Raw genomic sequence first — 26,850 nt, 5'->3', positions numbered from 1 at the left:
TGCAACTAGGTTAACAGACAGGAAACTGCCAGGAGTACCACGGTCCTCAGAGTTTCTTGTGGGAGGAGTTTCACCACAATATCAGTCATACCAGCGCCCCCTGATGGTCTGTTTGTGAAAAGGAATAGATTTCTCATGTTAAAGGGGGTATCAGCTACTGATTGGGATAAAGTTCAATTCTTGGTCGGAGTTTCTTTTTAAGGTCTGCTGATCAAGGTAGACACAACTACTCACTCTCCACCTGTATCTTAGCGCATTGCAGTCTGGTAGCCAATGCATCACTCTGCAGGTTCTCACTGAATTTGCCTTCTGGTTTGCTATGGTCTTAATATTGTTCTTGGCTTGTTAGTTGCAACTATTTTCTTTTACAAGCCTTTGGTCACTATAGAGAATCATTTTCATATCCTCCACTGCATAAACTCTTCTTCCCCTTATTCTCTGGACATGAACCGCTAACATCCTGTTACCTCCTTGCTGCCTCATGTTCCTACAACCTACTTCTGCTTTGTGGGCACTTTTCATCTGGGACAGATAGTAAAACTCTCCCTGGCTTTGTTCAAGTGAATAGAAAGTGTGACTGTTGTAAATGTTTCTGTGTTGGCTGCGTACATTGTGCAGAGGTGCAGTGTGGGAGGCTTGGGAGAGCTCATTGCTCCTCCAGTGCCAAGCAAACAGTGTCAGAGCTGATGTTATACTGCCCGGATCACTGCACATATAAACACTTATATTTCATAATAGTCCTCTTCTAGTGCTGCTGTGGTTGCATTTTTAAACAACGTTGTGCGCTTGCAAGTTATCGTCGTTGCCTTGTATTATTATTATTTAGTATTTTTATAGCGCCGACATCTTCCGCAGCGCTGTACAGAGTATATTGTCTTGTCACTTAACTGTCCCTCAGAGGAGCTTACAATCTAATCCCTACTATAGTCCTATGTATGTATGTATCATGTAGGGTATGAATCGTAATCTAGGACCAGTTTAGGGGGAAGCCAATTAAATTATCTGTATGTTTTTGGGATGTGGGAGGAAACCGGAGTGCCCACAGCAAACCCATGCAGACACAGGGAGAACATACAAACTCCGTGCAGATAGTGCTCTGGCTAGAATTTGAACTGGGGACCGAGCGCTGCAAGGCAAGAGCGCTAACCACTACGGCACCATTACCAGAATCAATATGCAAAGCACATTACAAAAGACTGTGAAGACCTACACTCCACCAAGATGATCTTCCAGGCTGATCCCTCGCCGACGCACCGGGGGATCAGACTCTGGACTCCCCACATTAGATTCTCAATAATTTATCTTAATTTAATTTCAAAGCTAGAATGAAAAAACAAAATAAATAAATAGTAATCTATATATATAAAATCGGATGTATGTATGTGTGTGTGTGTATGTGTGTGTGTGTGTGTGTCTGTGTATGTGTGTGTGTGTGTGTGTGTGTGTGTGTGTGTGTGTGTGTGTGTGTGTGTGTGTGTGTGTGTGTGTGTGTGTGTGTGTGTGTGTGTGTGTGTGTGTGTGTATGTGTGTGTGTATATATGTGTGTGTGTGTGTGTGTGTCTGTGTATGTGTGTGTGTGTGTGTGTGTCTGTGTATGTGTGTGTGTGTGTCTGTGTGTGTGTGTCTGTGTATGTGTGTGTGTGTGTGTGTGTGTGTGTGTGTGTGTGTGTGTGTGTGTGTGTGTGTGTGTGTGTGTGTGTGTGTGTCTGTGTATGTGTGTGTGTATGTGTGTGTGTGTATATATGTGTGTGTGTGTGTGTGTGTGTGTGTGTGTATATGTGTGTGTGTGTGTGTGTGTGTGTGTGTGCGTGCGTGCGTGCGTGCGTGCGTGCGTGCGTGCGTGCGTGTGTGTGTGTGTGTGTGTGTGCCGCGATCACTCGAAAACGGCTTGACCGATTTGAACGAAACTTGGTATACCGATCCCTTACTACCTGGGATGATATGTTCTGGGGGTCTCGCGTCCCCCCTGCACACCTGGGCGGAGCTACAAACAGCCAATCAGATTCCACCCATTCAAGTGAATGGAAAAAATGGAAAAGGCTGCCATTCTCGCAGTAATTGAGCCAGAGTCCTAACACTTGGCACAGTTGGTCATTTGGTGACCGAGGTTACAAATCCAGGAAAAGTGGGCGGAGCATAAAACAGCCAATGAAATTTCAGACATTCATTTTAAATGGAAAAATTTAAACTTCAGCCATTCTTACACTGTTAACCTCAGGGTTTTCAAACTTGGCACACTTGGTCACTGGGGAAATGAGATAAATATTCAGGAAAGTGGGTGGAGCCTACAACAGCTAATCAAAAGTCACCTATTGATTTTCAAGGGGAATATTAAAACTGCTGCCATTCTTACACTGTTAATGGCAGAGGCTTCAAACTTGCTACAGTCGGGCATTGGATGACTGGGGTCCAAATTCACTAAAGGGGCGGGGCCACAAACAGCCAATCAGACTTTCTTGGTGGATAAACTGCTTCCATTCACACATGTTTGATGCCAGGAACCTGAAAGCTCACAAACTTGGTCATTAAAGTGACTGTGTGTCAAGGTTACAAAAAGTGAGCGGAGCCAAAAATAATATAATAATATAAACTGCAGCCATTCTTACACTGTTACTGGCAGGGTTCTCAAACTTTGCACAGTGGGTCACTGGGTGAATGGGATGAATATTCAAGACAGTGGGTGGAGCCTACAACAGCCAATTAAAATTCATCTGTTGATTTTCAAAGGGAATATTAACATTGCTGCCATTCTTACACTGTTAATAGCAGATGCTTCAAACCTGGTACTGTTAGTCACTCGGTGACTTGGGTTCAAATTCATAAAGGGGGCGGAGCCACAAACAGCCAATCAGATTTGTTTAATTTCAATGGTAATATACAAATTATTGATACCAAAAGCCCAAAGCTCATAAACTTGGTCATTGAGTGACTGTATGTCAAGGTTAGAAAAGTGGGCGGAGCCAACAACTACATTTTTTCCAGGGGAAAATAAAAACTGCAGCCATTCTTACACTGTTAATGGCAGTGTTCCCAAACTTGACACAGTGGGCCACTGGGTGACTGGTATTAATATTCAGAAATGTAAGTGGAGCCAACAACAGCCAATCAAATTTCACCTATTGATTTTCAAGGAGAATATTTACATTACACTGTTAATGGCAGAGGCCTCATTGCTGATAGGTGACTGGGGTCCAAATTCACTAAAGGGGGTGGAGCCACAAACAGCCAATCAGATTTGTTAGATTGATTTCAGCCATTCTGTTATTGGCAGGGTTCTCAAACATGACACAGTTGGTAAATGGATGACTGGGATTAATATTCAGGAAAGTGGGTGAAACCTACAACAGCCTACAACAGCCAATCAAAATTCACCTATTGATTTGTAAGGGAAATATTGAAACTGCTGCCACTCTTAAGGTGGCCACACACGATACAATAAAATGATCCGATTTTACAGTAATTCAATAAAAACGATCGTATCTCCCGAAAAAATCGGAAGCTTTTTTTTTCATTCGACTGAAAAATCCGATCGGATTTCCCATTTTCTTCGATTTTAAACGATCCGGACTGCCAGATATTTTTCTTCAATCTTTCTAAAGAATGTATGGTGTGTGTTGGGTTGTCAATTTATTAATATACACACCCTAGCAATTTTGTTGGAGTTTCCAATCATTTTTATCATAATTGGGGGAAAAATTGAACACAGGTGTGTGGTACATTGGTCATATTTTTGAAATGTTGCAATCAGTCAGAAAAATTTATTGCAATTCTTAAATTGAACAGATATTTAAAAAATTGTATGGTGTGTGGCCACCTTTACACTAATAATGGCAGAAGCCTCAAACCAGCTACAGTCGGTCATGAAGTTGCTGGGGTTCAAATCCACTAAAGGGGTGGAGCCACAAACAGCCAATCAGATTACTTTACTGGATAAACTGATTCACACAATTTTGATGGCAGAAACCCAAAAGTTTACAACTTGGTCACTTGGTGACTGGGATTAATATTCAGAAAAGTGGGTGGAGCCTAAGAAGAAAATCAAAATTCACCTGTTGATTTTCAAGGGGAATATTTAAATTGCTGCCATTCTTGCACTGTTAATGGCACATGCCTCAAACCTGGTACAGTTGTTTATTGGGTCACCGGGGTTCAAATTCAGAAAAGGGGTGGAGCTACAAACAGCCAATCAGATTTGTTTCATCTCACTGGTAAATTACAAATTATTGATGCCAAGGACCCCAGAGCTCACAAACTTGGTCATTGAGTGACTGTGTGTCAAGTTTACAAAAAGTGGGTGGAGCCAATACCAAATTTCACTAGGAAAATATAGACTGCAGCCATTCTTACACTGTTAATGGCATGGGTTCTCAAACTTTTCCCAGATGGTCACTGGGTGACTGAGATTAATATTATGGAAAGTGGGTGGAGCCTATAATAGCCAATCAAAATTCACCTGTTGCTTTTCAAGGGGAATATTTAAATTGCTTCCATTTTTGCTCTGTTAATAACAGATGCCTCAAACCTGCTACAGTTGGTCATTGGGTGACTGAGGTTCAAATGCCGGAGAGGAGCGCAGCCACAAACAGCCAACCTGATTTGTTTAATTTCTATGGGAATATACAAATTATTGATGACAAAGACCCCAAAGCTCACAAACTTGGCCATTGAGTATTTGTGTGTTAAGCCCCATCTACATGATGGGACATTGTAGCGATCCGGCGGCTCGATTAGCCGCCGGATCGCCTCTTCCGCGTGCCCGCCGCGTCCCCGCTCGACGCGCGTGTGTCGGCATCAATACCCGCTCGATTCCCGCTCGTCCCCATGCCGCGCCGCTTATCTTCCGCTCGATTCCCTGCCATTGTCCCCTAGCGGGGAGCGAGCAGGGAATTGGCGGAAGCAAGATCCGTCCTGTCGGATCTTATCAATCGAGCCGCATCAGCGGCTCGATTGATAAGGAGCATTGCGGCCGCATCTACGCGTGTAGATGCGGCTTTAGGGTTAGAAAAAGTGGCAGGAGCTAACTGCAGCCAAATACATACCGCCGATTCATCAGCTATTATTCATAAAAGTGGATGGAGCCTACAAAAGCCAATCAAAATTCATCTATTGATTTTCAAGGGGAATATTTCATTACTGCCATTTTTGCACTGTTAATGGCACAAGCCCCAAACTGGGTACAGTTATTTATTGGGTGACTGGGGTTCAAATTCAGAAAAGGGGTGGAGACACAAACAGCCCATCAGATTTGTTTCATTTCAATGCAAATTATTGATGCCAAGGACTGCAAAGATCACAAATTTGGTCATTGAGTAATTAAGTAATTGTCTGTTACTGTTAGAAAAAGTGGGCATAGCCAACACCAGCCAAATACATACCCAGGCAATGCTGGGTCATCAGTGGGCAGAGATAAATACAAATTTCACTTGGAAAATGTAAACTGCAGCCATTCTTACACTGTTAACGTTAGGGTTCTTAACCACTTGCTGACCGCACGCTTATACCGTGCATCGGCAAAGTGGCAGCTGCAGGACCAGCGACGCAGTACTGCGTCGCCAGCTGCAGGCTGATTAATCAGGAAGCAGCCGCTCGCGCGAGCGGCTGCTTCCTGTCAATTCACGGCGGGGGGCTCCGTGAATAGCCTGCGGGCCGCCGATGGCGGCTCGCAGGCTAAATGTAAACACAAGCGGAAATAATCCGCTTTGTTTACATTGTACGGCGCTGATCGGCGATCCCCGGCCAATCAGCGGCCGGGGATCGCCGCCATGTGACAGAGGACGTCCTGTCACTGGCTGCACAGGACGGATAGTGTCCTGTGCAGCCCGGATCACTGGGGGGACAGGTAGGAGAGGGAGGGGGAGGGAATGTCGCCGCGGAGGGGGGCTTTGAGGTGCCCCCCACCCGCAACTAGCCTGCACGCAGGAGCGATCAGACCCCCCCCTGCACATCATCCCCATAGGGGAAAAAAAGGGGGGCGATCTGATCGCTCAGCATGCCAGCTGATCTGTGCTGGGGGCTGCAGAGCCCACCCAGCACAGATCCCATCAAACAGCGCTGGTCCTTAAGGGGGGGTAAAGGGTGGGTCCTCAAGTGGTTAAACGTTGCACAGTTGCTCACTGGGTGACTGGGATTAATATTCATAAAAGAGGGTGGAGCCTACAAAAGCCAATCCAAATTTATTTATTGCTTTTAAAGGTGAATATTCAATTGCTGCCATTCTTGCACTGTTAAGGACACAAGCTTAAAACCTGGAACAGTTGGTCATTGGGTGACTGGGGTTCAAATTCAGAAAAGAGGTTGGAGCCACAGCCAATTAGATTTGTTTCATTTCAATGCAAATTATTGATGCCAAACAATGCAAAGCTCACAAACTAGGTCATTGAGTCATTGTCTGTTAGGGTTAGAAAAGTGGGTGGAGCCAACACCAGCCAAATACATACTCGGGCAACGCCGGGCACCAGCTAGTCTATATATATAAAATCGGATGTATGTATGTGTGTGTGTGTGTGTGTATGTGCCGCGATCACTCGAAAACGGCTTGACCGATTTGAACGAAACTTGGTATACAGATCCCTTACTACCTGGGATGATATGTTCTGGGGGTCTCGCGTCCCCCCTGCACATGTGGGCGGAGCTACAAACAGCAAATCAGATTTCACCCATTCGAGTCAATGGAAAAAATGTAAAAGGCTGCCATTCTCACAGTAATCAAGCCAGAGTCCCCACACTTGACACAGTTGGTCACTTGGTGACAGGTTACACATCCAGGAAAAGTGGGCGGAGCATAAAACAGCTAATCAAATTTCAGCCAATCATTTTAAATGGGAAAATGTAAACTGCAGCCATTCTTAGACTGTTAATCGCAGGGTTCTCAAACTTGGTCACTGGGCGAATGAGATTAAGATTCAGGAAAGTGGGTGGAGCCTACAACAGCCAATCAAAATTCACCTATTGATTTTTAAGGGGAATATTTAAACTTCTGCCATTCTTACACTGTTAATGGCAGAGGCTTCAAACTTGCTAGAGTCGGTCTTTGGGTGACTGGGGTCCAAATTCACTAAAGGGGTGGGGCCACAAACTGCCAATCAGATTTCCGTGGTGGATAAACTGCTTCCATTTACACATGCCAGGAAAATGAAGGCTCACAAACTTGGTCATTGAGTGACTGTGTGTCAAGGTTACAAAAAAGTGGGCAGAGCCAAAAACAAATTTTACTGGGAAAATATAAACTGTAGCCATGCTTACACAGTTAATGGCAGGGTTCTCAAACTTTGCACAGTTGGTCGTTGGGTGAATGAGATTAAGATTTTCGAAGGTAGGTTTTTGTAAGCTCGCAAGGGCAGGGACCTCCTCCTAGTGTTTCTCATACTGCTGTAATTTTAACATATGTACATGTACCAACTACACATCAACTATGTGTGTATCTGTATTTATTCTATTCAATGTCATGACTGTACAGTGTCTTGTATTTCTTATGTATATTTGTTCCCCATTATTTGTGTGTACTATGTACAGCGCTATGGAAGATGTTGGCGCTATATAAATAAAAAATAATGATAATAATAATAGGTGGAGCCTACAACAGCCAATAAAAATTCACCTTTTTTTCACCGATTTTAAAAGGGAATATTCACCGATTTTCAAAGGGAATATTTAACCTGCTACCATTCCTATACTGTTAGTAGCAGATGCTTCAAACCAGGTAAAGTTGGGTGATTAGGGTTCAAATTCCGAAAGTGGCTGCAGCCAAAAACAGCCAATCAGATTTATTTATTTTTCAGTGGGAATATACAAAGTAATGATACCAAGGACCCTAAAGCTGATAAACTTGATAATTGAGTGACTGCATGTCAAGGTTAGAAAAAGTGTGCGGCGCCAACAACTTAATTTTTTACATGGCAGGGTTCCCAAGACACAATTGGCCACTGGGTGACTGGGATTAATATTCAGAAATGTGGGTGGAGCCTAAAGCAGCCAATCAAAGTTCACCTATTGATTTTCAAGGGGAATATTTGCATTGCTGCCATTCATACACTCTTAATAGCAGAGGCCTCAAATCTGGTACAGTCAGTCACTGGGAGACTGGGCTTTAAAGGGAACCAGAGAGGAAGGATAGGAAAAAATAGCAAAAGATTTTGCTATTAAGCACGGATCAATCCCACGCCGCAATCCTCCGCTTCCTGTATCGCCGGTACCGGGCCCCGTCACTTCCGGCGGACGCAGCCAATTGTCCGCATCACAGGGGCTCCCTTCATACCCTTATGCATGCAGCTGCGAAGTATGCAGCCGCACGTGTAGGTATATGGAGGGAGCTCCTGTGATGCGGACAATTGGCCGCGTCCGCCGGCCGACTGGCCGACTCGCGGCAATGACGGGACCCGGTACCGGCAGATCCAGGCAGCGAAGGACGGCGGCGTGGGAGCGATCCAGGCTTATGCAGCTGGAGGAAGCCCCAGGTATGTATAAAACCTTTCCCCCAACGTCTCTGGTTCCCTTTAAATTCTGAAAAACAGCTAATCAGATTTGTTTAATTTCAATGGTAAAATGCAATTTATTGATGCCAAAGACCCCACATGCCCATAAACTTGGTCATTGAGTGTCTGTATGTCAAGATTAGAAATAGTGGGCAGAGTCAAAAACAACTAACTTTTTACATTATTATTATTATTTAGTATTTATATAGCGCTGACATATTACACAGCGCTGTACAGTGTATATATATATATATATATATATATATATATATATATATATATATATATATATATATATATATATATTGTCTTGTCACTAACTGTCCCTCAAAGGAGCTCACAATCTAATCCCTACCATTGACATATGTCTATATTATGTAGTGTAAGTACTGTAGTCTAGGGCCAATTTTTAGGGGGAGCCAATTAACTTATCTGTATGTTTTTGGAATGTGGGAGGAAACCGGAGTGCCTGGAGGAAACCCACGCAGACACGGAGAGAACATACAAACTCTTTGCAGATAGTGCCCTGGCTGGGATTCGAACCAGGAAACCAGCGCTGCAAGGCGAGAGTGCTAACCACTATGCCACCGTGCTGCCCCTACATGGGAAAATATAAATTGCAGCTATTCTTACACTGTTAATGGCAGGGTTCTCAAACTTGATCAGATTTGCTTTTCTGGATAAACTGCTTCCATTCTCAAAATGTTGATGCGAGGAACCCAAAAGCTCACAAACTTGGTCATTGAGTGACTATGTGTTAAGGTCACAAAAAGTGGATGGAGTCAAAAACAGATTTTTCTGGGAAATTGTAAACTGCAGCCCTTCTTACACTGTTAATGGCAGGGTTCTCAAACTTTTCACAGCTGGTTACTGGGTGACTGGGATTCATATTCAGAAAAGTGGGTGGAGCCTAAAAAAGACAATCAAAATCACCTGTTGATTTTCAAGGAGAATATTAAAATTGCTGCCATTCTTGCACTGTTAATTGCACAAGCCTCAAACCTGGTACAGTTAGTCATTGGGGTTCAAATTCAGAAAAGGGGACAGAGCCACAAACAGTTTAATTTCTTGGGAAAATACAAATTATTGATGCCAAGGACCCCAAAACTCCCAAACTTGGTCAATGAGTGACTGTGTGTCCAGGTTACAAAAAGTGGGCGGAGCCAAAAACAAATTTCCCAGGGAAAATGAAGACTGCAGTCCTTCTTACACTCTTTATGGCAGGGTTCCCAAACTTTGCCCAGATGGTCACTGGGTGACTGAGATTAATATTCAGTGAAGTGGGTGGAGCCTATAATAGTCAATCAAAATTCACCTGTTGCTTTTCAAGGGGAATATTTAAATTGCTGCCATTTTTACACTGGTAATAGCAGATGCCTCAAACTTGCTACAGTTGGTCATGAGTGACTGGGGTTCAAATGCTGGAGAGGGACGCAGCCACAAACAGCCAATCTGATTTGTTTAATTTCTATGGGAATATACAAATTATTGATGCTAAAGACCCCAAAGCTCACAAACTTGGTCATTGAGCGTTTGTGCGTTAGGGTTAGAAAAAGTGGGCGGAACCAACAACAGTCAAATACATACCCGGGCAACACCGAGTCATCAGTGGGTGTAGACAAATACAAATTTCACTGGGAAAATGTAAACTGCAGCCATTCTTACAGTGTTATTTGCAGGGTTCTCAAACTTTACACAGTTGGTCACTGGGTGACTGGGATTAATATTCAGAAGAGTGGGTAGAGCCTATAAAAGCCAATCAAAATTCACCTGTTGATTTTCAAGGGGAACATTTAAATTGCTGTCATTTTACACTGTTAATGGCAGGGTTCTCAAACTTTGCACAGTTGGGCAATGGTCACTCAGTGAATGAGATTAATATTCAGAAAAGTGAGTGGAGCCTACAAAAGTGAATAAAGCTTCACCTATTGCTTTTCAAGGGGATATTTAATTGAATTACTACTATTCTTGTACTGTTGGTCATTGGGTGACTGGGGTTCAAATGCAGAAAAGGGGGTGGAGCCACAAACAGCCCATCAGATTTTTTAATTTCAATGCAAATTATTGATGCCAAAGACCACAAAGCTCACAAACTTGATCATTGAGTAATTGTGAGTGGCTGGATGGTGTAATGGTTAAGGGCTCTGCCTCTGACACAGGAGACCAGGGTTCGAATCTCGGCTCTGCCTGTTCAGTAAGCCAGCACCTATTCAGTAGTAGACCTTAGGCGAGTTTCCCTAACACTGCTACTGCCTATAGAGCGCGTCCTAGTGGCTGCAGCTCTGGCGCTTTGAGTCCACCAGGAGAAACGCGTGATATAAATGTTATTTGTCTTGTCTTGTGTGTTAGGGTTAGAAAAAGTGGGTGGAGCCAACACCAGCCAAATACTGTACATACGCAACGCCGGGCAATCAGCTAGTAATAAATATAAATTGATGTATTATCTGGAGACAGAGCCTTCTGTCATGCTGCCCCTACTCTTTGGAACTCCCTACCACATCCAGTAAAGACAGCACCATCCCTGGAGCTATTCAAATCCAGACTTAAAAGCCACCTGTTTAGCCTGGCATTTCCAGATTTATAAAATTCTTCCTCTGTACCACGATGGTCGGAGCCATGCTTATGCGCTTTGAGTCCCACGGGAGAAAAGCGCTTTACAAATGTTATTTGTTGTTGTTGTTGTTATTAGAGTAAAAGAATGAAAGTCAGCCACAAAATCAAATTCCATTTACCCACTGCTCTGTGTTTATTATGTAGTCTACATCCAATATAATCATAAATGTTTCTGCTGTAATGAACCTTATCTCAGTCAGCCTGGCTGCTTTCTGGTACATTGCCTGGGAGAAGGAAGCTTGTTATCTCCCTTCCCACATTCCTGCTGCTCACTGATTGGCTGAGGACAGTTCAGTGGGACAAGCTGAGAAGGAACCAAGCAGCTCAGGGTGACCCAAACCACTAGGAATGTATAGGGGGATAAAAGAGACCGAAAAGCCCTCCTACTAATAAGCAATGCTTGATGAAATTTGGTAAAAAGCTGAGAAGGGAAATACACCTCACCCCTCTGCAGAAGCTGCTGAAATATTATCTATGCTGTGCTCGCATGTGTTTACAAGGCCTGCTAGACATGACAGTGCAGTTTCTAGGAGGAAAATAAGAGTAAGTGAGGAAATGACATCAGAATTGGCTTCAGTCAGAGGCAGTAAAAATGGAAAATACCTGGAACCGTTTTCTCTTCATATACAGTACTATATTAAAAGTTTACTGAAATTAGGGGACACAGGGAGTGGCATAGAGGAGACACAGGGGCATGACATTATATGCCTCTGTGTCACATTTGACTCATGAATATCCACCTTGGGTACACTTTAAGGTTTTTAAAACCCAATAAAAGGCCCCACCCTAACTTTTATGCACAAAATAAATCTTGCCTTCATCTAAAAAGAATATAGTGTTATGTGTATTAGATGTAAGGTTTTGAGGGTGGGGATTTATGGTCCATGGATTCCCATGACCCAGCTCCATCCAGATACGCTGCCTTAGTACACACAGCCACAGACCAGCACCACGTAACATCTGAAATCCATTCCATGTGGTGTCATATTGAAATGAATGAGGGAAAGACAGAAGTACGCTTTTGTTTTGATACTAAGTGGATAAATCTGTCTCACTGGAGTGAGTGTGAATGAGATAGTAGCAGCGTTATGTCAGCTTTCACAGTAATCTAGCAGCTTACTCCAGATACAGTGACAGTGTGTTCCATTTCACAGAGAAATCCCTAATCCTTAATGAAAGCTACATATATTTCTTACACTGGACTCATTATCTGGGCCTGTGAGGAGATATGTGAATGCAGGCCTGGCTGGAACACATTGTCATGGAATGCGCTGGTTGCTACACCTTAATAAACAAATACATTCTAATAATGATGATGATCAGCATTATTATTTTGTCCAAATGTCTACAATATGATAGGAACTGTGATCACCATGTCTTTTCAATGACTGGCATCCACTTCCTGTCAGTGGCGTAACCATACCTCCCGAGTTAGGAAAGAGGGACACTTAAGCCATGCCCATGCCACACCCCTAACCACACCCTGGCCCACCCTTGTCAGGCATACCATAAAGATTTTCATATGAAAAATATGTTGTTTTACAATTCAAACCACACGGGTCCTTTCCATTCTGGTGCATTTTTGTAACGATTGGTGTCAACACGCAGAGAGAGAATCTGATTATTGGTGATCTGCAGAATCACCAGCAATGCAGATATACACCAGATTATGGATGATCTGCAGAATCACCAATAATCCAGGTATGTCTAACCTCTGGACACCTGAGATATGAGTGTTTGGTGTAACAGTAGTGTCAGGAACCGGCCCGCGGCACGCCTGCGTATACGGTTCCCGACTGCGGGTTTGACCAGACTGAGAGGGGAAGCAGCCTTAGTCAAGCTAAAACAAGGCTGGAACCCCTCAGAACACCTCTCACTGCCACCACTAGTGGTTCGCTAGACACTTCCACTCTGCTGTCGAGTCCTCAGCGCGCACTCCGCGTGTTCGTATTTGGGTCAGCTTTGCGCTTAGGCCAAATACGGGAACGCCACGCACCCACACACACACACAGTTGCAATCTTACACTGAAGCAAAGACCCACTAACAGTCGTTCCGAACGATACTGTTAGCCACTCTGCTGTCGCTACTCGCACTGGCGTTGTTCGTACATTGGGTCAGCTGCGTGCTTAGGCCAACGTATGACAAACGCCCCCACACACAATGCAATTACAATTTCATACGGTAGTGTTGCTCAAGCGTACAATTAGGCATGAACTTATACACGGTTACACTTCAGTCTCTTCTAGGCTATGAGTGTTAGTTTAGTACAGCAGAAGTCAAGCTTATTAAATAATGATTTAATATTCCATAAAAACATAGAACAATGCAGAACTTAATATATACAAAAGATTACAAAAAGACAAAGTACAAATGTTACAAGATAAAAGTTACAAAAATAAGAGGTTACAAAGATACACACAAAGCGATTTTGCTTACCAAAATAAACGAGGAAATAAACGTACCAGCGTATCGATCTGGCGTTGTTGCGGGGGGTACGCACTTCTGGTCAGGAACCAGGTTAGTTCTAGCCGTGTGAGCTACCTCCAAGAACTACGAGTTGTGGCTATCCTAGCTGCGGTTTTATACTATGAAATACGCCTGGAGGCTGCAACTTCCTTGGGGAGGGGAGGAACTAGTTTTTAATTAAATCTCAGACATAAATGGGATTTCCAGAGATCCACATACATGAAAAGATTTCCCTAGTCCAGGTTACAGGTGACAACCCCATTGTTGACAGTATTTCCTAGCTGATCAAAGATAAGGATGTAGTTTGCACCTCCACCAATAATTCAATTTCCACAGGTAGAAAATGGTATCAAAAGGACTTCACCCCTTCAATAATTTCCCGTAGGCTGTCAAATACATTTCAAACATTCAGGTGTCAGCTTCCTCCTTTCCTCAAGACTCTAGCAGGCTTGCCTTGTAATGGGACAATGGCTGACACCAGACTCAAAAGCCATGCCGACCAGCCTATTCTTCCTCAATTGGCAGCTAATTAGCAGTCCACACAGTTTCCCCTGCTGGACAATGGGGCAGAGGTAATGGACATCTACATACCGAATTACATTAGACTTCAGTTTACTCTGGCCAGGTGACCAATTACACCCAAGCCCAATACACATCTGAGGTTTTACCCAGTAGACAGAAAAATGAAAATATTATCCTTACATCATCAGCACCCCAATATCACCACACCTCCACCGTTAACTTGGTGCAAGGCAGATGATCTTCCCAGATTATCCTGCCAGCACCTACACTGTTGGTTCTGCTTGACGGGACAGCCCATCCGCATACCCATGATTGCTCCCCTTCCTATGTTGAATAGTGAAGCTATATTGTTGGAGAACCAAGCTCCATCTCAGCAATTTTCCATTGTCCCCGGAAACCCGATGTAACCAACTAAGAGGGTTGTGGTCGGTGACGACCGTGAATACGCGACCATAGAGGTAGTGCTGCAGCTTTTGTAGGGCCCATACAATTGCCAAGCACTCTTTCTCTATGGTGGCGTAGGCTACCTCCCGGGGTAGCAGCTTCCGACTTAAATACAGAATCGGATGTTCTTCCCCAGTCTGGTTTACCTGGCTTAACACAGCACCTAGGCCAAAGGCTGAGGCGTCCGTCTGGACCACAAACCGTCGGCTGAAGTCTGGCACTTGCAACACGGGAGGGCTGGCTAGGGCCCTCTTCAGAGCTGTGAATGACTGTTCACATTCTGGCGTCCAGAGAATCTGCTTGGGCAGCTTCTTTTTGGTGAGATCTGTCAATGGCTTGGCGAGGGCACTGTAGTTGGGGACAAACTTTCTATAGTACCCAGCCGTTCCTAAGAAGGACTGAATCTGTTTCTTCGTTTGGGGGGTGGGCCAGGACACAATGGCATCTACCTTCCCAGTATCTGGACGAAGCTCTCCTTCCCCCCCCCACCACATGTCCCAGGTACTGTACCTGTTTCATGCCGATCTGACACTTGCTAGGCTTGACTGTTAGTCCTGCTGCAGTGATGCGCCCCAAAACCTGTGACAGCTGCGCTAAGTGGTCGTTCCAGTTGGCGCTAAACACGGCGATGTCATCCAGGTAGGCGACAGCGCAGTGTTCCAAACCTTCCAGGAGACCATTTACAACCCGTTGGAAGGTGGCCGGGGCGTTTTTCATTCCAAAGGGCATTACATTAAATTCAAACAGACCTGAGGGGGTGATAAAGGCAGACCTCTCCCGTGCCTCAGCTGTTAGAGGGACCTGCCAGTATCCCCGACTCAAATCCACGATTGTTAGATATTGCGCGCCAGCTAGCTTATCTAACAATTCGTCGACCCTCGGCATTGGGTAAGCATCTGACGCAGTTATCAAATTTAGTTTTCTATAATCTACACAGAACCGAGTGGTCTGGTCCCGTTTGGGTACTAGCACTACAGGTGATGCCCATGCGCTGTGCGACCGTTGGATCACCCCTAGTGACAGCATTTCCTCAATCTCCTTGCTGATGTGGGCCTGAACCTCAGGGGAGACTCTATAGGCTGACTGTCTAACCGGCTTGTTATTTCCGGTGTTAACATGGTGTACAGCCAGGCTGGTCAGACCAGGGCGGGCTGTAAAGGTACCACGGTAAAGGGTCAGCACATCAGATAGCCCAGCCTGCTGCTCTGCTGTCAACTCCGGATTGATCTGCACCTCGGTAACAGAGTCGGTTTCCTGGGTGGAGGCCAGGATGTCAACCAGGGCCTCTGCTTCACCGTCCGGTAGCAAACTGCAGACAGGGAGAGCACAAGCGGTTCTAGCATGATGTTCCTTTAACATATTTACATGGTATGTTTTCAGCTGCTTACCTCGGTCATCCAGCGCGACCACATAGGTCACATCACTAATCTTCCTATGTATGGTATAGAGCCCATCCCAAGCGGCCTGCAGCTTATTCTGTCGCATCGGGTTTAGGACCCATACCTTGCGACCTACCTCATAAACTCTCTCCCTAGCCCCGTGGTCATACCACTGCTTCTGCGTGGCCTGGGCTTGAGTCAGATTCTCTCGCACTAACTCCACCAGGGTGTCCATCTTTTCCCGGAACTTTAGAACGTATTCCACTATGGAGACCCCGGGACCCATATCCTGCCCCTCCCAGACCTCTCGAATGAGATCGAGGGGTCTGCGTACCCTCCTCCCATATAAGAGCTCAAAGGGCGAGAACCCGGTGGATGCCTGGGGCACCTCACGATAAGCAAACAGTAAGTGGGGCAGGTATCGCTCCCAGTCTCTCCCTTGCGATTCAACAAACACCCTTAGCATCTGTTTCAGAGTACCATTGAACCGCTCATATAACCCATTTGTCTGGGGGTGGTAAGGGCTGGCCATGATGTGTTCTACCTGCATTTGTTTACAGAGGCATTCCATTAGGCGCGACATGAATTGCGGGCCGTGATTGGTGAGCATTTCACAGGGAAAACCGACCCGTGAGAAAATGCGCACCAATGCGTCCGCAACCTTGTCTGCCCGTATGGAGCTCAGGGCTACAGCTTCAGGGTAGCGAGTGGCATAATCCACCACCGTAAGAATGAAACGTTTCCCTGTGCTGCTGGGTATTGCTAGAGGCCCAATTATGTCCACAGCAACCCTTTGGAAGGGCTCCTCTATGATGGGCAAGGGCCTCAGTGGGGCTTTGTCTGTGTCACCTGCTTTGCCGACCCGCTGACATGCGACACAAGACCGGCAAAAATCGGCAATATCTGTCCCCATGTGGGGCCAATAAAAATTGTGCGCAAGCCGGGATTTGGTCTTGCGGATCCCCAAGTGACCAGCCAGGGGCACCTCATGTGCTATTCTTAATAGCTGCTCCCTGTACCTGTGGGGCACAATCAACTGCCTGTCTGCCTCATCCACTTCAGACAGCTCAGAGGGAGTAACCTCTCTGTACAGTCTGCCGTGCTCCCAGTACACCCTCACTTTGTCGCCCTCCACCGGTGCCCTGTCCGCCACACCCCTGAGCTCTTCCAGGCTGCTATCAAGTCGCACAGCCTCGGAGAACTCAGCGCTGTCGGCCATAGGCACCAGGGAGGTGGCAAACTGAGAGGCCTCTGGGTCCTCAGAGCCAGGCTCTGAAGTGGAAGAGCCCGACCCAGTGACATCAGCCCCTTCAGTGAACAATTCGTCTGCTGCAGCCCGGTGAGCACTTCGGGTCACCACTGCAGCTGACGGAGCGTTCACTGTACACATGTCATTATGCAACACATCACATATTACATCAACATTATCTGCATTAATGGTAACAACGTGTCCTCCTCCAGGCCTGGGCACTGGAGACTCACTAGGGCTGGCACCTAGTACACAGTCCGTAGCCCCTGGGGCCTCACCAGCACTCCCCGCTTGCACAGCATTGTCACACAGTACCTTGCAAGAGTCCTGAACTTCTGCGGGGGATGCAGGCTCCATGGGGTGTGGAGTAGGCTCATACCGGGCCACTAACCGTCCCAGGTCAGTACCCAACAAAACGTTCGTGGGGATGGCATCCGTTACCCCCACTTCTTTCATTCCACTGCCGGCCCCCCAATCCAGGTGGACCAAGGCGGTGGGTATGGCGGGGGTGACACCCCCAACTCCTTTGACAGCCATAGTCTTGCCAGGAATGTACTCCTCAGGGTTCACAAGCTGGGGGTGCACTAGAGTCACCTCTGCTCCAGTGTCTCTTAGACCGGTGGTAACCGTATCCCCAACCGTGACAGGTTGCAGATTCTCTGCATAGCTACCTGCATTCCTGGTGGCACACAACGCATTTCGGGCCCCGCCAGAGTTTGGGGCTTCCTTCTTTTTTTCTGGGCACGTAGCACTGATGTGACCCGGTTTGTTACAGGCAAAACATCTCAGAGTGTCAACGGTGGTTGTTCTACCTCCAGGCGGCTGCGGGACTTGGCTTCGCTGGGTGCTCAGAGGAGAAGGTCTCGCAGGCTTTTCTCCCTTCCAGCTGGGCGCCATAGTCCTCCGAAAGTCAGATGCTCGATTGGACGTGTAGGCATCAGCAACTTTCGCGGCCTCATCCACGGTCTTCGGCTCTCGGTCCCGTACAAACTGCCGGACCTCAACAGGACAAGTGTGGAGGAACTGGTCTTTTATTATCAGTTCCTGCAGGGCATCAAAGGTTTCAACCGACAGTCCTTTTAACCACTGCTGGAAGGCAGTGCGCAGGTTGCAAGCATGATCCAGGTAGCTGTCATTAGGACCTCGCTGCACTGTCCTGAAACGTTTGCGATACACTTCTGGCGTGAGGTGGTATCGCGCAATAATGGCTTTCTTAATTGCCTCAAAGTCTGTTTCTTCCTCCTGGGGGAGACTCACAAACGCCTCCAGGGCCTTGCCTCTCAGCCCTGGTGTGAGATATCTTGCCCACTGCTCACGGGGCACCCCATACTGCCGACAAGTCCTTTCAAACCCCTGTAGGAAAGTGTCTATGTCAGAGTCCTTGTCCATAGCGGGGAACTTATCCAGGGGGATTCGGTGGACTCGCTCACCTTCGCGTTCTGCGGGTCCAGCAGACCGGTTCTGCTGCTGAAGTTTAGCCAGCTCCAGCTGGTGTTGCCGTTCAGCTCTTCCCTCCTCTGCCCGGAGTCTGTCCCTCTTGGCCTGGAGTCTTTCGCTCTCGGCCTGGCGTCGCTGTGCAACTTGTTCCCTTTCGGCCTGGAGTCGCTGTGCCGCTTGTTCCTTCTCTGCCTGTCGGTGCAGTAGGATCAGCTTTAGGCGCAGTTCAGGATCAGCCGAGTTCAATAGCTGTAGATCAGCTTCCAGAGATGTCATCTCTGTGTTCGGTGGATCATCCAGGACATCGTCTCCCCTCGCATTCTGTGGCGGGAGCGATTCCTCCTCTGGCGTGTCGTGAGCTGCATCCGCTGACGTTGAAGCACGGGCTTGCTCTGCCTCATCATACTCCTCGAGCGCACGAACTAACTGCTCCTTAGTCTGGCCGCTCACCGTCTCGATGCCTTTGTGCTCACACAGGTTGAGTAGTATCTCCTTGTTTTGCCTTGCATAGCTGGATGCTTTCTGAGCCATCGTGTTGCGAAAAAAAAGAAAAAGAAAAAAGGGGGGGGAGGGAAAGCAAATACCAAGTGTGTATCTTTAAACAAAAAAAACGTATATAGATTCTGCACTGAGTAGACTTCTGTAGGCTAGTTGCTTCTAGCAAGCTTCCAGCCTTTAGTACTCAGAATAGCGAGCTAAACTGCGTACTAATGTACCAAACGATCCCACCACTGCCAGCCAATTATGTCAGGAATCGGCCCGCGGCACGCCTGCGTATACGGTTCCCGACTGCGGGTTTGACCAGACTGAGAGGGGAAGCAGCCTTAGTCAAGCTAAAACAAGGCTGGAACCCCTCAGAACACCTCTCACTGCCACCACTAGCGGTTCGCTAGACACTTCCACTCTGCTGTCGAGTCCTCAGCGCGCACTCCGCGTGTTCGTATTTGGGTCAGCTTTGCGCTTAGGCCAAATACGGGAACGCCACGCACCCACACACACACACAGTTGCAATCTTACACTGTCGTGAAGCAAAGACCCACTAACAGTCGTTCCGAACGATACTGTTAGCCACTCTGCTGTCGCTACTCGCACTGGCGTTGTTCGTACGTTGGGTCAGCTGCGTGCTTAGGCCAACGTATGACAAACGCCCTCACACACAATGCAATTACAATTTCATACGGTAGTGTTGCTCAAGCGTACAATTAGGCATGAACTTATACACGGTTACACTTCAGTCTCTTCTAGGCTATGAGTGTTAGTTTAGTACAGCAGAAGTCAAGCTTATTAAATAATGATTTAATATTCCATAAAAACATAGAACAATGCAGAACTTAATATATACAAAAGATTACAAAAAGACAAAGTAAAAATGTTACAAGATAAAAGTTACAAAAATAAGGCCCCGTTCACACTTGCGGTTTTGCTAAAACCGCACCGGATGTCCGGACCGCACCGGAGCCGGATCGGACCTGACCCGTACGGTTCCAGTCCGGATCCGGTCCGGATCCGGTCCGGTTGCATACGGTTTCCGTGCGGTATGAACACGGTTGCGGTCCGGATCCGGATTCTTAAAGAGATAACAACCTGTATAAATACCTGGGGTTCTGGGAGGTCAGCAGAAGCTCTGGGGTCATTGTTGGAGACAGCTGGACGTGTGGAGACCATCCTTGGATACAGAGACAGCAGTTGGGACCATGGATCCAGTCATTTTTTACGCTTATTACCTGGGAATTCTCTCCTTCCTGTTGTTTACCTACTACTATGTGGGGAGAAGGCGTGCTCCTCGCAGGAGATGGTGGGTGCACCCTCTACTAGCCAGGAGGCAGAGGAAGGGAGAGTTCCAGGCCCTCTACCGGGACCTCAGACGACACCCACAGAAGTTCTACAGCTACACTCGGATGTCTATTCCCCTGTAAGTATCTAGGCCTAAATACACCAACCCCCACCATCCCTAAACACCCCACCCTCACCCCCACAACACCTCATCCCTGTATACCTAGCTAAACACACCACCCTGACCCCCACACCCCTGTATACCTAGCTATACACTACACCCCCACCCTCCACAACACTCCCAAACCTCTGTAAACACACCTCCCCCATCCTCCACCCAACACCTTGTCCCACAACATAATTTACAGCTTCTTCCTTTCCATCTCCTGACAGGTTTGATACCCTTTTGGAGATGGTGAAGGATGACCTTAGGAAGAAGGATACCACGTTCAGGAGAGCAGTCACACCACAAGAACAACTACTCATCACACTGAGGTATGTAAAAACAAATTTTTTTATTGCAAAAACAACCACTTTCCAACATGGAAACATTCTTCCAACATGGAAGACAAAAAATAACATATCTATGGTATAGCCCGGTCAGTTTTAAGGAACACCAACCACCAACTTTGTGCTGGAAGAGTTGCAGGGCATAGCTGCCCAAGTGTCTTTCGGGGACACCAGTCCCTAATATTAAAGTGCTTCAAAAACCTAACCACTGGCACAGGACCCTCTGAGCCATGGATGAAGGACACAGGTCAGTGAAAAGGCTAGGCCTCTCACCGACCAGTGTAGGTGTCCTTCATCCATGGCTCCAAGGGTCTTGTGCAAGTGATTAGGAACAAGAACAAAGTGAGGAGCAAGAGGAACCGATGGCAGAGGAGCAGGACTACAGGTAGTGTCTTTCGGGGACACCAGGCCCTAAATTTTTAGTGCTTCTAAAACCTAACCACTGGCACAGGACCCTCTGAGCCATGGATGAAGGACACAGGTCAGTGAAAAGGCTAGGCCTCTCACCGACCAGTCAAGGTGTCCTTCATCCATGGCTCCAAGGGTCTTGTGCAAGTAATTAGGAACAAGAACAAAGTGAGGAGCAAGAGGAACCGATGGCAGAGGAGCAGGACTACAGGTAGTGTCTTTCGGGGACACCAGGCCCTAAATTTTTAGTGCTTCTAAAACCTAACCACTGGCACAGGACCCTCTGAGCCATGGATGAAGGACACAGGTCAGTGAAAAGGCTAGGCCTCTCACCGACCAGTCAAGGTGTCCTTCACCCATGGTTCAAAGGGTCTTGTGCAAGTGGTTAGGAACAAGAACAAAGTGAGGAGCAAGAGGAACCGATGGCAGAGGTGCATGACTACAGGTGCAGTGCAACAGGCACAAGGTTGTGACCCAGGTAGTGTCTATCGGGGACACCAGGCCCTAAAATTGAAGTGCTTTAAAAACCTAACCACTGGCACATGACCCTCTGAGCCATGGATGAAGGACACAGGTCAGTGAAAAGGCTAGGCCTGTCACAGACCAGTGTAGGTGTCCTTCATCCATGGTTTCAAGGGTCTTGTGCAAGTGATTAGGAACAAGAACAAAGTGAGGAGCAAGAGGAACCGATGGCAGAGGAGCAGGACTACAGGTAGTGTCTTTCGGGGACACCAGGCCCTAAATTTTTAGTGCTTCTAAAACCTAACCACTGGCACAGGACCCTCTGAGCCATGGATGAAGGACACAGGTCAGTGAAAAGGCTAGGCCTGTCACAGACCAGTGTAGGTGTCCTTCATCCATGGTTTCAAGGGTCTTGTGCAAGTGATTAGGAACAAGAACAAAGTGAGGAGCAAGAGGAACCGATGGCAGAGGAGCAGGACTACAGGTAGTGTCTTTCGGGGACACCAGGCCCTAAATTTTTAGTGCTTCTAAATCCTAACCACTGGCACAGGACCCTCTGAGCCATGGATGAAGGACACAGGTCAGTGAAAAGGCTAGGCCTCTCACCGACCAGTCAAGGTGTCCTTCACCCATGGCTCCAAGGGTCTTGTGCAAGTGATTAGGAACAACAAAGTAAGGAACAAGAGGAATCAAAGGCACAGGTGCAGGACTACAGGTGCAGTGCAACAGGCACAAGGTTGTGACCCAGGTAGTGTCTTTCGGGGACACCAGGCCCTAAAATTGAAGTGCTTTAAAAACCTAACCACTGGCACAGGACCCTCTGAGCCATGGATGAAGGACACAGGTCAGTGAAAAGGCTAGGCCTCTCACCGACCAGTGAAGGTGTCCTTCACCCATGGCTCCAAGGGTCTTGTGCAAGTGATTAGGAACAACAAAGTAAGGAACAAGAGGAATCAAAGGCACAGGTGCAGGACTACAGGTGCAGTGCAACAGGCACAAGGTTGTGACCCAGGTAGTGTCTTTCGGGGACACCAGGCCCTAAAGTTCAAGTCCAGCAAAAACAAAAGTTCCCTGACATGGTCATCTGAACACCTCTGAACCTTGGTTGAAGGAGATGGGGCAGGGAAAAGGTTGGGCTAAAAAGCCCTGGGATGGTATCCTTCCTCCGAGGATCGGAGGTATTCAGAGGAGCATGTCCAGGAACAATTTGACTTTTTTTTTCAAATTGTATCGGCACCACTACTAGAAAAGGTGGGAGTTGCTGCCTGGAAATCTGGACTCTCTTGGGTGCTGGTCGTGGATGAGCTGGACCCTGACAGCGGTGGCCCATATTGACTGCCTCTGTAGCCGGTGTACATCTGTGATGATTGCCAGGTGAGCACCGCTTTTGGTTGTGGGGGTCTAAAAATTGGTGGTTGCAATAATGGCGTGTCCATGTGTTGTTTGATCACCTCCAGCAAAGTGGAATGGCACGCCATCATGTTTTGGGAAGGCACCTTTTCCAAATATGGTATTAGAGACATCACAGTGTGAAAACACGGGTGTGCCTGCAATTTCAGTAGTTCCTTGCTTTGTTGATGCATTTGCTGCATCATGTTCTGCAGCTGGCCCACCGACTGATGATGCTGCGCACGCAGTTGGTCGATTTCTCCTCTGTGCATCTCATGCATCATTTTAAGCTCGTCCCTGTAGTGCCCATGTACAGCGTCGAGCTCACATTGCAGTGAAGTGATGTGGGACTTGTACTGCTCCATGATATGGCCCCTGTCCTCATCTTGCAACTGCCGGGTTATGAGAGTTTGGTGGCTCTGAAGAATCCAGAGAAGTCCGGAGACAGCCCCGGACATCTTGGACTCTGTCTCTCTCCTTGTTGGGGGGAGGGTACCTCGACGCCTCACTGGTGGGGTGGTCCTCACTGGTGGTGTGGCAGCATCTTCCCGTCCTCTGGCCTGTGTCGGGGTTGCCCTGCGCGCTGGTTGTGCTGCAGTCTCTCGGTGCTCCTCACTTTGTTCTTGTTCCCCTGGATCTTCCATAGCGGTCGATTGTGGAGGTGCAGCTTCTTCCACACTCGGTCCTGCAACCTCAACATCCAAGCTCTCTTCTACCAAGTCATCATCAAAGGAGAGAGCTGGGATAGCTAAGGACTCCCTCCTCCTACTCCTCTCCTCGGGGCAATAGGTTACATCGGCGACGTCATCATCCACCAAGCTCTCCTCACTGCTGAACCGTGCCTCCTGGGTCGGTTCCTCTTGCTCCAAATTGTCTTCAGTCCTGTAGATAAAAACAATATTTATTGGTGTGCCAAACAGCATGTGGCGTCAATTCACAGAGCTAGCAAACACTAGCAAACACTTTATCAACCGTTTCTACCAAACATTTGATAAAGCTTGTGAGAAAAGTTCGCTAGCCATGGGAATTGAGGCCAGTTTATAGCAATACATGGCCGAAGTCATGGTAGTTGTCTGCTAAAATGAGCTCTCAGTTCCTGCCCACAGTAGTGGTACTTACAGTCTAGGTTCCAGGCTTGCATTGATGAAAGACAATTGCTTGGCTAATTGGTAGTCTTTTTGTCGCTTTCCCCCGCCACTGCCACTTCGTTCGGCAAGTTTTTTCTTCCATAGCCATTTCACGTATGCATCACGTATATTGCGCCACCTTGTCTTGAACCTTTCTCCTGTAACGACATGAAAAATTGATTTTGATTATTTCTCTTGTAGGTACATCGCAACTGGACAAACATATACATCGCTACATGTCACATTTCGTATTGGGAAGAGCACGGTGGCAGGCATCGTCGTGAGGACTTCGAGGATCCTTTGGACGCGACTGAGGGCCAGATACATGCCTGTGCCGGACACCACGAAATGGGAGGAGATCGCCCAGGGCTTCTGGACCGAGTGCAAGTTTCCTAATTGTGTTGGCGCACTGGATGGGAAACACATCCGGATTCAGAAACCCGTGGGGAGTGGCAGCCATTATTTCAACTATAAAAAATACTTCAGCATTGTTCTAATGGCAGTGGCAGATGCGGACTACAAGTTTGTGTACGTGGACGTGGGGTCGTACGGTAGTTCCAATGACTCTGGAATTTTCCAGCGTACGACCCTTTGCTGGCTGATGGAGGAAGGCAGACTGCGTCTCCCCCGTGACAGACCCTGGCCTGGGACAAGGGCACCGGCCTACCCCTATGTGTTTGTGGGGGACGAGGCCTTCGCCCTGTCCGACCATGTAATGCGTCCGTACCCAGACAGGGGACTTGATGCCAGCCAGCTACACTTCAATGCTCGGTTGAGCCGTGCAAGGAGAATGGTGGAGTGCACATTTGGGATCCTGGTGTCAAAGTGGAGGGTGTTCCACACGCCCATGCTGCTGAAACCGGGCAACGCAGTTGTCGTGGTGAAGGCAGCATGCATCCTCCACAACTTTGTGCGGCAGGAGGAAAGAGAGACTCCGGAACCCCCGAATGTGCTTCCACTAATGCCCCTGCGGAGGTATGCAACCAGGCCAAGGGTAGTGTCACTGCGGAACAGGGACCAACTGAGACTTTATTTTACCACACCACCAGGACGAGGGTGAATGTTTGTTTTTTAATATGTTTTGTTGAAATGTGTTTATTTTGGAGTTTCAAGTTTTTAAGTGATTTTAAATGTCTTAATTTTTTACAATAAATTGATGTTTAATAATTGGTCATTGTGTATGTTTTATGTGCACAGGTGGGGTACATCGCAGGTGGGTGGGAGACATCACAGGTGGGTGGGAGACATCACAGGTGGGTGGGATACATCACAGGTGGGTGGGATACATCACAGGTGGGTGGGATACATCACAGGTGGGGTACAGGTGGGTGGGATACATCACAGGTGGGTGGGATACATCACAGGTGGGTGGGATACATCACAGGTGGGGTACAGGTGGGTGGGATACATCACAGGTGGGTGGGATACATCACAGGTGGGGTACAGGTGGGTGGGATACATCACAGGTGGGTGGGATACATCGCAGGTGGGTGGGATACATCACAGGTGGGGTACAGGTGGGAGGAATACATCACAGGTGGGGTACAGGTGGGTGGGATACATCACAGGTGGGTGGGATACATCACAGGTGGGTGGGATACATCACAGGTGGGGTACAGGTGGTGGGATACATCACAGGTGGGTGGGATACATCACAGGTGGGGTACAGGTGGGTGGGATACATCACAGGTGGGTGGAATACATCACAGGTGGGGTACAGGTGGGTGGGATACATCACAGGTGGGTGGGATACATCACAGGTGGGGTACAGGTGGGTGGGATACATCACAGGTGGGTGGGATACATCACAGGTGGGTGGGATACATCACAGGTGGGGTACAGGTGGGTGGGATACATCACAGGTGGGTGGGATACATCACAGGTGGGTGGGATACATCACAGGTGGGTGGGATACATCACAGGTGGGTGGGATACATCACAGGTGGGGTACAGGTGGGTGGGATACATCACAGGTGGGTGGGATACATCACAGGTGGGGTACAGGTGGGTGGGATACATCACAGGTGGGTGGGATACATCGCAGGTGGGTGGGATACATCACAGGTGGGGTACAGGTGGGTGGGATACATCACAGGTGGGGTACAGGTGGGTGGGATACATCACAGGTGCGTGGGATACATCACAGGTGGGTGGGATACATCACAGGTGGGGTACAGGTGGGTGGGATACATCACAGGTGGGGTACAGGTGGGTGGGATACATCACAGGTGGGTGGGATACATCACAGGTGGGTGGGATACATCACAGGTGGGTGGGATACATCACAGGTGGTGGGATACATCACAGGTGGGTGGGATACATCACAGGTGGTGGGATACATCACAGGTGGGTGGGATACATCACAGGTGGGTGGGATACATCACAGGTGGGGTACAGGTGGGTGGGATACATCACAGGTGGGTGGGATACATCGCAGATGGGTGGGATACATCACAGGTGGGGTACAGGTGGGTGGGATACATCACAGGTGGGGTACAGGTGGGTGGGATACATCACAGGTGGGTGGGATACATCACAGGTGGGTGGGATACATCACAGGTGGGGTACAGGTGGGTGGGATACATCACAGGTGGGTGGG

This window comes from Hyperolius riggenbachi, chromosome 1 (genome assembly GCF_040937935.1).
Source record: "Hyperolius riggenbachi isolate aHypRig1 chromosome 1, aHypRig1.pri, whole genome shotgun sequence".
Classification (NCBI taxonomy): Eukaryota; Metazoa; Chordata; class Amphibia; order Anura; family Hyperoliidae; genus Hyperolius; species Hyperolius riggenbachi.
The sequence above is the reverse complement of the archived record's forward strand: the minus strand, read 5'-3'. Positions refer to the sequence as shown.